Raw genomic sequence first — 16,740 nt, 5'->3', positions numbered from 1 at the left:
ATGTACACACTGTGGGGTTATATTCCCAATGTGCTCGCCAAAACATCTCCATGTACACATTGTGGGAATAAATCCCCAATGTGTTCACCAGAACATCTCCATGTACACACTGTGGGAATAAATCCCCAATGTGTTCACCAGAACATCTCCATGTACACACTGTGGGAATAAATCCCCAATGTGTTCACCAGAACATCTCCATGTACACACTGTGGGAATAAATCCCCAATGTGTTCACCAGAACATCTCCATGTACACACTGTGGGAATAAATCCCCAATGTGTTCACCAGAACATCTCCATGTACACACTGTGGGAATAAATCCCCAATGTGTTCACCAGAACATCTCCATGTACACACTGTGGGAATAAATCCCCAATGTGTTCACCAGAACATCTCCATGTACACACTGTGAGAATAAATCCCCAATGTGTTCACCAGAACATCTCCATGTACACACTGTGAGAATAAACCGCCAATATGTTCACCAGAATATCTCCATGTACACACTGTGGGAATAAATCCCCAATGTGTTCACCAGAACATCTCCATGCACACACTGTGGGAATAAATCCCCAATGTGTTCACCAGAACATCTCCATGTACACACTGTGGGAATAAATCCCCAATGTGTTCACCAGAACATCTCCATGTACACACTGTGAGAATAAATCCCCAATGTGTTCACCAGAACATCTCCATGTACACACTGTGGGAATAAACCGCCAATATGTTCACCAGAATATCTCCATGTACACACTGTGGGAATAAATCCCCAATGTGTTCACCAGAACATCTCCATGTACACACTGTGGGAATAAACCGCCAATATGTTCACCAGAATATCTCCATGTACACACTGTGGAGTTAAATCCCCAATGTGTTCACCAGAATATCTCCATGTACACACTGTGGAGTTAAATCCCCAATGTGTTCACCAGAATATCTCCATGTACACACTGTGGAGTTAAATCCCCAATGTGTTCACCAGAATATCTCCATGTACACACTGTGGGAATAAATCCCCAATGTGTTCACCAGAACATCTCCATGTACACACTGTGGGAATAAATCCCCAATGTGTTCACCAGAACATCTCCATGTACACACTGTGAGAATAAATCCCCAATGTGTTCACCAGAACATCTCCATGTACACACTGTGGGAATAAACCGCCAATATGTTCACCAGAATATCTCCATGTACACACTGTGGAGTTAAATCCCCAATGTGTTCACCAGAACATCTCCATGTACACACTGTGGGAATAAATCCCCAATGTGTTCACCAGAACATCTCCATGTACACACTGTGGGAATAAATCCCCAATGTGTTCACCAGAACATCTCCATGTACACACTGTGGGAATAAATCCCCAATGTGTTCACCAGAACATCTCCATGTACACACTGTGGGAATAAATCCCCAATGTGTTCACCAGAACATCTCCATGTACACACTGTGGGAATAAATCCCCAATGTGTTCACCAGAACATCTCCATGTACACACTGTGGGAATAAATCCCCAATGTGTTCACCAGAACATCTCCATGTACACACTGTGGGAATAAATCCCCAATGTGTTCACCAGAACATCTCCATGTACACACTGTGGGAATAAATCCCCAATGTGTTCACCAGAACATCTCCATGTACACACTGTGGGAATAAATCCCCAATGTGTTCACCAGAACATCTCCATGTACACACTGTGGGAATAAATCCCCAATGTGTTCACCAGAACATCTCCATGTACACACTGTGGGAATAAATCCCCAATGTGTTCACCAGAACATCTCCATGTACACATTGTGGGAATAAATCCCCAATATGTTCACCAGATATTAGAGGTCAGCTTATATGTCAGCCAGCCCTTCAATTAGAGCCTTACATAACCAACAGATAAAATAATTTTATCTCCTCAATCCAAGCTGGAATTCGATCCATGTCTCAGAGTGTAAGAAATGGGATGTCCAATCTACTGTGCATATATTGAGTATAAAAATTTGCAAGTCATGTTGCAGCTGTATAGAACCTTAGTTAGGCCACTCTTGGTGTTCAATTCTGGTCGCCACACTACCAGAAGGATGTGGAGGCTTTAGAGAGGGTGCAGAAGAGATTTAACAGGATGTTGCCTGGTATGGAGGGCATTAGCTATGAGGAGAGGTTGAATAAACTTGGTTTGCTCTCACTGGAACGAAGGAGGTTGAGGGGTGACCTGATAAAGGTCTACAAAATTATGAGGGGCATAGACAGAGTGGATAGTCAGAGGCTTTTTCCAGGGTAGAGGGGTCAATTACTAGGGGGCATACATTGAAGGTGCGAGGGGCAAGGTTTAGAGGAGATGTACGAGGTACGTTTTTTACACAGAGTGTAGTGGGTGCCTGGAACTCGCTGCCGGAGGAGGTGGTGGAAGCAGGGTCGATAGTGACGTTTAAGGGCATCTTGACAAATACATGAATAGGATGGGAATAGGGGGATATGGACCCCGGAAGTGTTGGAGCTTTTAGTTTAGACGGGCAGCATGGTCAGTGCAGGCTTGGAGGGACAAAGGGTCGGTTCCTGTGCTGTACTTTTCTTTGTTCTTTGTTCTATTCCAGCTCCTGTCCGATGGCCTGTCTCTCTTTCACTCTGTTTGTCTCAGTTTCTGAAATAAAAAAAAGAACTTGGCGATGTTACTTCTGCGGCCAGCAGAAGCACCCTCGCCAATGCTGCCCGGCTCGCACCTCCATTTGCAAGGCTTGCAGCGAAAAGGGCCACTTCACCGCAGTGTGCCAGGCCCGTGCAGTTGCCACGATCACCCCCTCACCCCTGACACACGCACAATGGGCGCCGCCATCTTTGTCCGGGACCACGCGCAGCCAGTAGGCGCCACCACCTTCACCCCCCAGGGCCATGCGCGGCCAGTGGATGCTGCCATCTTCACCCCCCCGGGGCCATGCGCAGCCAGTAGGCGCCACCATCTTCCCCCATCAGTCCACGTGCGGCCCATGGGCGCCGCCATCTTGTTCAGCTCCAGCCACGTGTGGCCCATGGGCGGCCCCATTTAGTCCCCCGCAGGATCTTCAGTCGCCGCCATCTTGTCTTCCCCATGGGGCATGGGCGCCGACGACATTCCACGACCGGGGCCCCCCACGCTCTCCGTCTTCTGACACCAGTGATGATCAATCGCAGCTCGCCTCGATGATGCTCGACCAGTCCCGACCTCACAACCTGGCCGCTGCTTCGACTACGGTGATAATCAACGGCCACGTGACCTCTTGCCTGCTGGACTCCGGGAGCACCGAAAGCTTCATCCACCCGGATACGGTAAGGCGCTGCTCCCTTGTGGTCCACCCCACCAACCAAAGAATCTCCCTGGCCTCCGGATCCCATTCCGTCCCGATCCGGGGTTCTGCATGGTCACTCTCACGGTCCAGCGCGTAGAATTCAGCGGCTTTCGCTTCTACGCCCTTCCTAATCTCTGTGCTGCACTATTGCTGGGTCTGGATTTCCAATGCAACCTCCAGAGCCTCACCCTCAAATTCGGCGGGCCCCTACCATCCCTCACTGTGTGTGGCCTCGCGACCCTAAAGGTAGTGTGCACGATGCCTTCATCCTGGCACACTCAACGCCTGCTGACATGTTTGAGACATCCCCCCCAGTTGGGGGTTTGGCTCCTGGGCGACAGGGGTTATCTACTGCGGTTGTGGCTGATCACACCTATCCAGAGACAACATAGCGATCCCAAGGCCCGCGACAATGATGCCCATGCAGCGACCAGGAGCATGATCAAGCGGTGCTTCGGCATCCTGAAGATGCGGGTCAGATGCCTGGAACGCTTTAGAGGGGCCCTCCAGTATGATGCTGAGAGGGCCATCAGCATCGTGGCGGCCTACTGCGTCCTCCACAACATTGTGCAGCAGAGGGGCGGCATGCTGGAGGAGGAGGAGAAACACCAGGCCTCGTCCGACAAGGAGGATCCAGGGGATGGGCAGAATATGGAGCCCAGACAGGCACAAGAGGCCGCACGATGTGTAGCCTCAGGGCTAACGCACACGGGATGCTCTGATCGGCTCCAGGTTCACCGACTGGGGAGGTGGGGCACGGGCACTACAACCCACCCCCACCCTTTCCCTCCCCAGCCACCCCCATGCCTGCAACCCCCTCCATGATACATACCTGCTGCACTACAGGGTGTGGGCCCTGGTTTGGCAGTAACACTGGTATGGTCCATGGGATGGAGTATGATGACAACCCGCTCTGTGATGAGCTCTGGTACTCCGCATCGTATGACAATGTCTGACTCCTGCCCCATGGTAGCACTTGCCACCTGGGTCATCTCTGCATGTGAGCTGGTTATCCCATCACATGGTGCCATTGGATCCCTGGCATGACAATGGTGGGGACAGTCTGGGGGGAGGGTGGGGAGTCCTGGCCACCCACAATAATTTCCCATTCCCCCCCCCCCACACGCCCCCCCTCTCTAATCAGCCTACCCCTCACACCCATTTGACAGAGCACCGAGGCAGATTGTGACAGTGTTAATGTACACAAATATTTACAGATACATGCCCTAGCCCCCATCACTAAGCCATGTCCTGCACCCGTGCAGACTTAACTGGTGTCTATCTTTATGGCCTTACGGGCCCTAAGGCTAGGTCTAGGTGGATCCCCAGACGGTACAGCAGGAGTGGAGGCGGCCTGCTGTGATTCCCGCCCTGCGACCTAGGTCCCCATTGGCGGCTGTCTTCTGGGTCAACCGGGACTACATGGGCCCAGCTGCTGATCAGGTGGGGTGGTGCCATCCTGTTCTGCCCGCTGCCCACCAGATGCGCCAGGGAAAGGAGTGGGGTGGGGTGGTCCGAGGTGCTGCAGTGTTCCAGCACCTCACCTGAGGGAGTCACCGGCATGGGTCCCGTCATCTCCTTCTCCCTCGGGTGCCAGTTAGCCCCTGGGCTACTCCATGGGATGGGGGGATGAGTGGAGCTTTCCCCTGAGGCCTCCACCCCCCCCCCCCCCCCCCCCCCCGCCACCTGGCGCTGCCAGTCCTGGAGTTCCTCTCTGGCCTCAACCAGGATCTGCATGTCCACGGCCATGAGCACAGGGAATGGACCATCGCCCTCTGTGACTGCGCCACATCACCCATTGACTGTACCACCACCTTCTGGGCCTGTATCATATCAGCCAGTGATTGCGCCATCTCCCTCTGGGACTGGGCCACCTCCACTGTGTCTGCGCCACGTCGGTCAGCACCTGGGCAATGCCGCCGAGATTCCCAGCCATGGCCTGCTGTGACTGGACCACACTCAGGAGCGCTTCTGCAATTTCCAGGTGGCTCTGGCACATGGCTGCCTGTGAGGTGGCAAACCCTGCACAGAATGCCCCATGCCTTGGACATTCTGATCCATAGCTCAATCCCTCACCCCCAATGCATACACCATGGATGCCACCCGTGCGGTGTTGGCCTGGGTGGCACGCATGGTCGGCAAAACCTCCTGCTCCTACACATGGTTGGATTCCTCCAACTGCACCTGCAGGTGCTGGATGCTCGCTGACCATCCTTCATGTTGTCTCTGGCTCTGGGATTGCATCTCCACGATCGATGGGACTGTCCGTTCCAGAAGCCAGAAACCCATCTGGATAGCAGCTAGTTCCTGGGGTTGACCTGCCCTCCGATTGTCCGCCCCCCTCGGGTGTTCATAACCCCACCTGCTGTTCAGGATCAGCTGTGTGATGCGCACCAGATAGTGCCCAGGAGTCTCTTCATTAAAGGGCCCAACAGAGGTGAGCGTCTCTAGGATGGTGGAAGTTGTTGGAGGCAGCTGTGATGGGAAATTTGTGGCATCCCCGGACTTGGGGCAGAATCCTCCGCAGGGGGCCGAATTCGTGAAGGCCGTCGTGAACTCGGCCGAGGTTCATGACGGCCTCGGAGCCCGCTCCCCGCACCTAATTCACCCCCACCCGGGGGGCTAGAAGCGGGCCTCCGTCTTTCTCGGCAGCTACCTCGTCACGCCGAGAATGTGAAGTCATCCGCGCATGCGCGGGTTGCCGGTTCCAAGCCGCGCATGCGCGGCTGACTTCATCGCGCAGACGGCGTGAACCGCGCATGCGCCTTGGCCGTCTTTCTCCTCAGCCGCCCGGCAAGACGTGGCGGCTTGATCTTGCAGGGCGGCGGAGGGGAAAGAGTGCGTCCGTTTTGGACGCTGGCCCGACGATCGGTGGCCACCGATCGCGGGCCTGTCCCCTCCCGAGCACAGTCGTGGTGTCCCATGCCAATCGGGCCCCTAGATGCCCCAAACGGGCATCTGCTGCCCGTTTCAGAGACCAGGTGTGGTTGCTGCCGTGGTGAAACGGGCGTGAAGGGCCGGCCGCTCGGCCCATCGGGCTCGGAGAATCGCCGTTCGCCGTGAAAAATGGCCAGCGGCGATTTTTCCGAGGGGGGGGGGGGGAGAATCGCTGGGGGTGCCAGGGGGGTGTGAAAAATGTCGGGGGCCCTGCCACGATTCTCCCACGCCACGTGGGGAGTGGAGAAATCCGCCCTTGAGCTCAGGGGTGTCTTGGTCTCTTGTCGAGGGCTGCCATCTGTGTTGCTTCCATCTTCACTGCACGGCATACAGGGGTCTCCAGCTGTGGCACTGGCTGGGGTGGGGGACATCATATGGACCATCCCCATCACCAGCAGGTCCTGCAGGACACAAGACGCATGATTAGACTGTGGAACCGAGGAAGGAGTGAGGGTAAGGGTCGGGATGAGGGTGGTGTGAGGGTGGGGATGAGGGTTGTGATGATAGGCATCACTGTATATATGCAAGGGGTTAATGTAAATACACTACAACTAAGTAAACACTAGGGGGAGCACCAGAGATGTCATGACATGCAGACATACAGCTAATGAACACTTAGAATAGCACATAACCAATGAGTAGTCAAGACACCCAGAGGTGACACGACCATAAGGGGGCATTACACAACCCATATATAAGGACAGGGCACACATGCTCTGTCTCTTTCCACAGGCGACACTTAGAGAGTAGGACAGGGGCAGATCAGAAGCATCACACCCACCACGTGGCTTACAGCAGACTGGTTAGTTAGACTGAGTTACTATCGCAAGATTAGCAGGAGAGTCAAACTCATAGAGAACTGTGCTAATGGTTCAATAAATCACATTGAACTTACTTCAAAGTCTGGAGTATCTTTTGGTCAAAGCTACATTGAGTTGCAGCCTGTGTTATCGCAGAGTACCTAACACAACAAGGGTGGTGTGGGTGTGAGGGTGGATGTGAGGGTGGATGTGAGGGAGGGGGTGAGGGTGAGGGTGGTGTGCGTTTAATGTAGTAAAGAGTATATAGTGGGTAAATATAGTGATGTTGTTGGGAAATGGGTATATTTTGAATTAAAAGCAAATGCACTTGGACATAAAAAAATTAAATTACTGACAAAACTAAAAAACTGATAGATGAAATTCTTTTGATTAGTTCACATGGCAAAACTTTTGCACTTCTAAAACATGAGTTACTCTCAATTATTCGCCAACACTGCCTCAGCACATCTGACACTGAAGCATTCTTCCATGCCTTGTACCTCCAGATTTGAATATTCCAGTGTTCATTGCTAGGCTTTATACATACCACCCTCTATAAACTTTCTTGTCACAACCTTTCCCCTCTCCTGAGGTGTGGTGATCCTCAGGTTAAATCACCACCAGTCAGCTCTTCCCCTCAAAGGGGAAAGCGGCCTGTGGTAATCTGGGACTATGGCGACTTTACCTTTGCCTTTATTTTGTGATGACTAGTGGTGCCGTAGAGGAGAAAGTTGCTTTCTGGACCCCCATTCCTATGTTTAGAAGAATTCATATACTCGGAACACCACATACTCAAAGTTCCACTCCCAAGTCACATACCATGCTGACCTGGAACCATATCATCATTCCTTCACTGACAAAAACCTGAAACTTATCCTCCCAAACAACATTGCACCTACACCACACAAACTGCTACAGTTCAAGAAGGCAGCACGGTAGCATAGCGGTTAGCACTATGGCTTCACAGCCCCAGGGTCCCAAGTTCGATTCCCGCTTGGGTCACTGTCTGTGCGGAGTCTGCATTTTCTCCCCGTGTCTGCGTGGGTTTCGTCCGGGTGCTCCAGTTTCCTCCCACAGTCCAAAGATGTGCAGGTTAGGTGGATTGGCCATGCTAAATTGCACTTAGGTTAGATGGGGTTGCTGGGTTACAGGGATAGGGTGGAGGTGTGGGCTTATGTAGGGTGCTCTTTCCAAGAGCCGGTGCAGACTCGATGGGCCGAATGGCCTCCTTCTGCAGTGTAAATTCTATAATCTATGATATGATCTGTGAACTAAGAAGGTGACTTACCATCACCTTCTGAAGGACAGTTCGGAAAAAACATTTGCTTTTGCAGGTGAATGGAGACATTTTAAGAAAAGAAGCATCACTACCTCAACCAGAAAGGAAATTTTCCTTTTGGAATAAATTACCCATCAGGTCCACTTTCCATTACCCCTTTTTGTCTCTTTCCCCCAACTCCCTTCCCCTTGCCTTCTGTTTTCCACCATTCCTGGGTCTTCATCCTTCCACCCTTGACCACCTGCTTCTTGTCACTTCCAACCCATGATCCTCTTCTCCCTCACCCACTCCCCCATCTCCTCCTCCCTTTTTCCATCTCACTTTGCTTCTCTCATTCTTCCTGTGCCTCTTTCCTCCTTCCTTTCCTGCTCTTTCTTCCCTTTACCCTCATCTCTGTGACTCCACTTCTTCCCTTTCCTATCCTTGCCCTCCATTACCTCCCCCTTGATTCCTCCCCTCCCCTTCCCCCTTCCTCTCCTCTGTTCCTTTCCCCACCCCTCCTCTGCTTGTTTCATGTCTAGGTTGAAACTTACAAAATTCTTGCAGGGCATGACAGGGTAGATGTGGAGAGGATGTTCCCCCTGGCTGGTGAGTATAGAACCAAGGGACAGAGTCTCTGAATAAGGGGTAGGACCTGAGATGGGAGGGATTTCTTCATTTAGAGGGTGGTGAATCATTGGAATTCTTAAATCCAGAGGGTTGTGGAGACTCAACATTGAGCAAGTTTAAGACAAGAAATCGAGAGGTTTGCAAGGCATAAAGGGAGAGCGCAGGAAAGTGGCATTGCGGTGATCAGCAATGATCCGTTTGAATGGTGGAACAGGCATGATGGGCAGAATGGCCTACTCCTGTTCCCATACTCCGATATTCCTATGTTCCTCAGTCTCTCCTGAACATCTCCTAGCCTCTCCTCTCCGTCTTTCTCTTTGCTGTCTCCCCTGTTCTCCCTCCCTCCACACTCTTGTCGTCCCTGCTTGTCGTTGACTAAGACCATTCACATTTTAAAAGGTCAGTATGAGGAACGCTGCTACATGTGAAATTGTTTTCTCCCAAAAATTACATGCAGACACCAGTATTTACTTGTAGCGTGTACAAAGCAGAGACTTCATAATGGATTCAGGTGATTTATTAACGGTTCCTGACTGCATTTGCCTGTCATTGGCCATGAAATGCTTGTTCCAATAATAGTCGTACAAACAGAACTCAAAATGTTCATAATCGTAGAGCTATTACACATTAGCAGCAACTTTGTCAAAACGTCGTACAGCTAGTGCACTGGAAGGATGCCAATAGATAAGCAATGACTGAAGTTGTAACACATAATTACATAGAGAAATTTCCCAGGTGGTGTTAATAACAATAGAACTGTCAGTCTCTCACTACTGACTTTCTTATATTATGAAATATCACTTAAAAGCATGACTGGTTTGTACTAGTTCATAATTATAGGATCCCACTGCTATCAGGGTAGTACACCAGGCCTATTGTTAATCTTCAGGAAAGTGACATCGCCTTACTCTAAGAAGGAATTGTTAGTACAAGAGGAAGTTTATCAAACAAGATTCAATGGCCCAGAAAGTAAGAAGAGTCTGTACTTGTTTATGACTCAAAGCATGAACAATCTTGGCAAGCAGCAAAGGACAAAATCATAAAGACACTTCTTTCTCACACTCACTAACTTTGCAGAGTGGGTTAGTTCGGCTTTGCTCCTGTTAATTTGGGGTTGCTTTATAAGATCAGACTGTCGACACCTTTGGCTTTAACTGGGTGGGTTAGGAGACAAATGGGAGATGACTGTGGAGCTCTAAAGTAAGTAATTTCAATGTAGAAATTGGCAATTAATTATGAGTTTAACTCAGGATTCTGACTTTAACTGCAGAACATGGACTTCCCGAGCTGTGTGAAACACACCAGGGTCAACAAGTTGAGAGTTCATCAGGGAGTCATCTTTGGTCAATGGGTGGGAATTCCAGCCCTCTCCCCTCCCCTCCCCCACACTGCGGTTTTCTGGTGGTGGAGGCAGTTCGCCATTGGCCGCCGGCACGATCTTCTGGTCCCACCAATGTCTACGGCGTTTTACATGGATCACCTGTCCCACCACCGGGGACCCAGCGGCGATGGATCATCTTAGACAGGACTGGGAAATCCCGCTGGCGAGAAGGGCCGGAATATGCCATCCAATGAAACTCCTGTACAGAGTTACTAAATTACAACAAGAGCCACATGACTGCATGTGGTCATAGAGCAAGCCATTGGGCTGGTGAAAATGTGGTTCAAATGCTTCAAAGGATCTGGGGGTACTCTTCAGCAAGTATGAGTGTCCAGGTTGGCACTGGTCTATGGTGCTTTTCACACCGTGGTGTTCCAGGAGGAGGACGATTAATGTAGATTAGCATCCTCCTCTGAGGACAAGGAAGAGCCAGATGTGGTTACGGTGCCTTCAGCTGCTTCATGAGAAGTCTGCAGCAACCTCATACAAACTCATTAGTTTCAATAAAGACAGAAAATGCTGGAAAAACTCAGCAGGTTTCTCCCCCTCGGAGGTGGCCACATGTTCCTCATCACCAACCTCCAGCTCGTCGCTCCGCTGCAGTGTGATGTTGTGGAGGACACGCAGACCACAATAAAGGGGACGACCCTCCGGGCGGTGTACTGCAGTGCACCTCCGGAGCGGTTATGGCATCGGAACCGCATCTTGAGGAGCCTGATGCACCGCTCAATGACAGTCCGGGTGGCTGCATGGCCCTCGTTATACCGGGTCTCCGCTTTGATCTCCAGCCTCCATACTGGTGTCATTAGCCAGGTCCTCAGCAGATACCCCTTATTCCCCAAGTGCCAGCCACCCATCCTGGAGTGGTCCTCGAAGAGGGCAGGGATGTCCGACTGCCTCAGGATGTAGCTGTCTGTGGTAGTCACCACTGTTATATTATATTGTGTATATTGGTATTATGGTAAGGCCCCTGTACTATAGGTACGGGGGTAGATCCCTGCCTGCTGGCTCCGCCCAGTAGGTGGAGTATAATTATGTGTGCTCTCCGAAAGGCAGCCATTTTGTCAGATGTTGTAGGAGGCCACACATCTCTGTGTAATAAAGCCTTGATTATATTCTACTCTCGTCTCGTCGTAATTGATAGCGCATCACTGTCGTGCACACACCCCGGGATGCGGGCACACACATGCATTATCTTCATCTGGTGGTCGCACATGAGCTGTATGTTGAGGAAGTGGAACCCCTTTCTGTTAACATAGGGCACCCCCTGAAGACCCGGCGAACGCAGGGCCACCTGCCTGGTATCTATAACCCTCTGGACTTGGGGCATCCCAGTGATGGCAGTGAAGCCTGCTGCTTGGACATCTTGCTGGGTTTGGTCCATGTCAAAGTGGATGTAGTCTTCCGCCCAGGCATACAGGGCACTCGTGACATGTCGGATGCACCTGTGGGCTGTGGCCTGTGAAATCCCAAACTGGTCCCTCCTCGAGCCCTGGAATTATCCTGAGGTGTAAAAGGTCAGGGCTGCAAGGACCTTGATGGCCATCGGGAGTGGGTGTCCTCCTCCTCCACATGGTGCCAAGCCTGCGAGGATATGGCACAGGTGTTGCACCATCTCCTTGTTGAGGTGGAGCCTCCTGCAGCAAACGCTGCCCATCATTTGTTCAAAGGAGCAGCAGTGCCTGTACACCCAGGTCCTCAGGGTGTGGGATGGGGTCTGGCAATGGACCGCTGCCTCGAGCACCTGCAGACACTTCTGTCACCTTCTCCTGCGATTGCCACATCGTGTAGCACCAGCACACCCAGGGCAACCTCTGCGTCCAATATCCCTGCCATAGCGTTCAATATCTGTAAGACATTGGGAGAGGGTGTTAGACTGACAAACAGCAGTGGCTCCCACCCTGGACCCTCCATTTCCCCACTGATCCCCCTACCCGGAACGCCCTGCCCACATACTCCCGACCTCAGCGGGCCCCCGTCTCCGATCCCCAGACCTTGTATCCCGGACACTCGCTCACAACGTCAACCAGACTGGGTGCTGGTCCCGTGGCACTCACCCATCCTCTGGCCATGGACATGTCCCCCGGAGTTGTGTCCGAAGCCCTGGGTGTACGGGTGTTGGCTGCTCAGTGTATGGTGTTACCTTCCGCAGTGTCCAGGTACACTGTCCAGGCATTGCAGTCTGATTAGGATGCTAGGCAATGACATCCACATGCTACATGGCCCGCCCACTTACAGGACTACACTTGGCATGTGTGAAGTACTCACTTAACTACGATTGCCAATTCCCTATTAGCAAAAGCCTTCAGCTGCACGGCCAGAGGCCTCGGCAGTCCGTGAGGGTTATGGGTGGTCGCTGGGGCAGACGGCAGGGATTAGGTTTGCCCCAGAACGGGTATATATGATCCAGGGGTTGGCATGGTGGTTCCGCAAGCAGTTAGTCCCCGGTTGCCCCCCCACCCTTCCGTAGCAGCCCACCCCTGCGAAGGGCCCCTCCGCCCCAGCCAGGGATCCCCCAATGCCCACCGAGCACTGGGGCGGCAATCCCAGCGCCCCCCGGGCTCTTTGCCTGTGAGTAAAGATGGCTACTCACCTCTTCGGCTCCCCAAAGAAGCCCTTCTGCCAGGTTGACGTTTTTCAAAAGGAGTACTAATTGGCGTCAGTGTGACCACTTGCTGGAGAGGCCGCTGAATGACAGGAGGCCATTGGATGACAGGTGGCTCTCGTTAATTATATGGAAATGGGGCATAAGTGATGATAATTGGTTTCTCGCCACGTTATGGCGAGATTCCGATTTTGTCTTTAGGAGCGGGCCGGTTGCATCACACACTGTTTGGCGCCTGGTGCGGATCTCGTTTTTGGCCTCTCCCGCTATTCATCGGCCTTGTTTCACTTGAGCGAGAGCTTAACGAGGCCGGAAGATCGCGCCCATTCACTGGGTTTGGACTCTCACTAAAGAATGCCCCAAATACAGCTGCGCAGGGCCGGACTTGGGCCGGGATTCTCTATTGCGACTCCACCTCTCTATCGTTGCTCGTGAGGACGGAGAATCTTCGTGTGCCATTTGCTAGTGGAGGGATTCTCTACTCCTGCTGCTTGTCAATGGGGTTTCCTATTGAAGCCACCACATGCCTCTGGAAACCCATGGGCAGGGGGTCAATTGCCAGTGGGATCAGTGAATCCCGCCACCAGCAAACTACCAGAGGATCCCGTCCTTGGTCATTGGTCCAGGAGGCGGTATGTGCAAGATATTGCGGGTAGGTTTGGGGAAGGCAAGGACTGCGAAGCGGGCACTGCTTTGGCAGAGAATTCCAAAGTCTGGTTGTGAAAAAGACACTGAGACTTAGCCACTTGGTGGCGACTATTTATTGTGAGCTACACACAGATGTAAGTCATCTCCCAATCAACAGAGCAGGTTAAAGCTCTGCAGTCCTGCTAATGTGACCATCAATTCACTCAAGACACGAGAGGAAGTAAACTGTGGCTTTAATCGACTTACAACTGAGCCTGCCTGCGACCAGAAGAACTGAGGGCAGACTCACAAGACTGCAGCACTTTATACTTCCGGTAGTGGGAGGGGCCATGGGTGGAGCCAAGGGTGGAGCCCTGTACAAGCTCCTCATCTCCCCCTGTGGGCAGAGCCGCGCAACGGCTCACAGACAGAGCCCACAAGGACACAATGATATATAGTGTGAATTAAGCATTATACCTTCACCACATTCACCCCCAGTAAAAAAATCAAGTCCGGCGGGGGTGACGGGTCTACAGATTGATCCAGTCTGGTGGCCGAGTCGTCCGCTGGGATCGGCGGAGCACTGGGGTTGCAGCCGCTTCGGATGGCTGTGTGCTGACGGGTGGTGTGGATCTGAGGATGGACTCTAGGGGTGGTTCGTTCAGAGCTTCGTTCCTGACCGGTGTGATGGGCAAAGGGGGGCGCAGGAAACCTGTAGGCCTGAGGGCGCAGGGTGTGGGGGGTCGGGTGGGGTGGAGTGTGAGGGATACCTTGACGGTGGTGGTGGTGGTGATGGATCCTGCAGACGCCAGGTCCCGGAGGGAAATGGTGTCCTGACGGCCGTCGGGGTGGTCTATAAAGGTGTAGTGTGGGTTTGAGTGTAGCAGTAGTACCCTTTCTACTAGTGGGTCCGTTTTATGTGTCCGGACGTGCTTCCGGAGGAGAACCGGGCCTGGTGTCCAAAACCAAGATGGGAGCGAAGCCCCCGTGGTAGTGCCCCTAGGGAAAACAAATAATCGCTCGTGAGGGGTCTGATTAGTGGCCGTACACAGGAGGGACCTAACTGCATGGAGCACGTCGGGGAGGACTTCCTGCCAGTGGGAGGTCGGGAGATTACTGGACTCTCCACTTGAAAGGGGACGGATTCATCCACCGCCTGCATGGCGGCTTTGGCGATGTCCTCCTTGATGCAGTTGAAGGCCTGGCGGGCCTCGGCTGACAGTGGGAAGACTGTGGTCTTAAATAATGGGCGGGCTTTGTCCGCATACTGGAGGACCCACTGGGCGTAATAGGAGTAAAATCCAAGGCACCTCTTGAGGGAGAGGGAATTGTAAAAGGGGGCGCATACGGTCCGGGTCAGGCCCCAGGACTCCGTTTTTCACGACATAGCCGAGGATGGCTAGTCTGGTTGTGCGGAAAACGCATTTCTCCGTATTGTATGTGAGATTGAGTTTCTGGGCGGTTTGGAGAAATCGGTGGAGGTTGGCGTCGTGGTCCTGCTGATCATGGCCGCAGATGGTGACATTGTCCAGATACGGAAACGTGGCCCGCAGCCCGTACTGGTCCACCATTCGGTCCATTGCTCGTTGGAACAACGAGACCCCTTTCGTGACGCCAAAGGAAACCTGGAGGAAATGGAAGAGGCGGCTGTCGGCCTCGAACGCCGTGTAGTGGCGGTCCTCCAGGCGGATTGGGAGCTGGTTGTATGCAGACTTCAGATCCACCGTGGAGAATATGCAGTACTGGCCGATCTGGTTGACCATGTCTGCAATTCGGGGGAGGGGGTACACATCGAGGTGCGTGAACCGGTTAATGGTCTGGCTGTAATCAACCACCATCCGGAACTTTTCCCCGGTCTTGATGACCACCACCTGAGCTCTCCAGGGGCTGTTACTGGCCTATATGACTCCCTCACGTAGGAGCCGCTGGACTTCGGCTCTAATGAATACCCTGTCCTGCAGGCTATACCGCCTGCTGCGAGTGGCTATGGGTTTGCAGTTAGCAGTGAGATTAGCGAAGAGTGGAGGGGGGTCGATTTTTAGAGTTGCTAAGCTGCATATAGTGAGAGGGGGTAGGGATCCACCAAAGCTGAGTGTGAGGCTTCTAAGATTGCATTGACAATTGAGCCCGAGTAGGAGGGGGGCGCAGAGGTCTGGGAGTACGTACAAATGGAAGTTAGAGTAGTTGGCGCCCTGTATTGTTAATGTCGCAACGGTGCGCCCTTGTATTTGAACCGAGTGCGAACCCGAGGCGAGGGAGATAGTTTGCCGTGCAGGGAACATAGGGAGCGAACAGCGTCTTACCAGGTCTGGATGCACGAAGTTCTCGATGCTCCCGGAGTTGAAGAGGCATGGTGTCTTGTATCCGTTGACCTGAATGGACATAGAACATAGAACATAGAACGATACAGCGCAGTACAGGCCCTTCGGCCCTCGATGTTGCACCGACATGGAAAAAATCTAAAGGCCATCTAACCTACACTATGCCCTTATCACCCATATGCTTATCCAATAAATTTTTAAATGCCCTCAATGTTGGCGTGTTCACTACTGTTGCAGGTAGGGCATTCCACGGCCTCACCACTCTTTGCGTAAAAAACCCACCTCTGACCTCTGTCCTATATCTATTACCCCTCAATTTAAGGCTATGTCCCCTCGTGCTAGCCACCTCCATCCGCGGGAGAAGGCTCTCGCTGTCCACCCTATCTAACCCTCTGATCATTTTGTATGCCTCTATTAAGTCACCTCTTAACCTTCTTCTCTCTAACGAAAACAACCTCAAGTCCATCAGCCTTTCCTCATAAGATTTTCCCTCCATACCAGGCAACATCCTGGTAAATCTCCTCTGCACCCGTTCCAAAGCTTCCACGTCCTTCCTATAATGAGGCGACCAGAACTGTACGCAATACACCAAATGCGGCCGTACTAGAGTTTTGTACAACTGCAACATGACCTCATGGCTCCGGAACTCAATCCCTCTACCAATAAAGGCCAACACACCATAGGCCTTCTTCACAACCCTATCAACCTGGGTGGCAACTTTCAGGGATCTATGTACATGGACACCGAGATCCCTCTGCTCATCCACACTACCAAGAATTTTACCATTAGCCAAATATTCCGCATTTCTGTTATTCTTTCCAAAGTGAATCACCTCACACTTCTCCACATTAA

This window comes from Scyliorhinus canicula, chromosome 4, assembly GCF_902713615.1.
Source record: "Scyliorhinus canicula chromosome 4, sScyCan1.1, whole genome shotgun sequence".
NCBI lineage: Eukaryota > Metazoa > Chordata > Chondrichthyes > Carcharhiniformes > Scyliorhinidae > Scyliorhinus > Scyliorhinus canicula.
The sequence above is the reverse complement of the archived record's forward strand: the minus strand, read 5'-3'. Positions refer to the sequence as shown.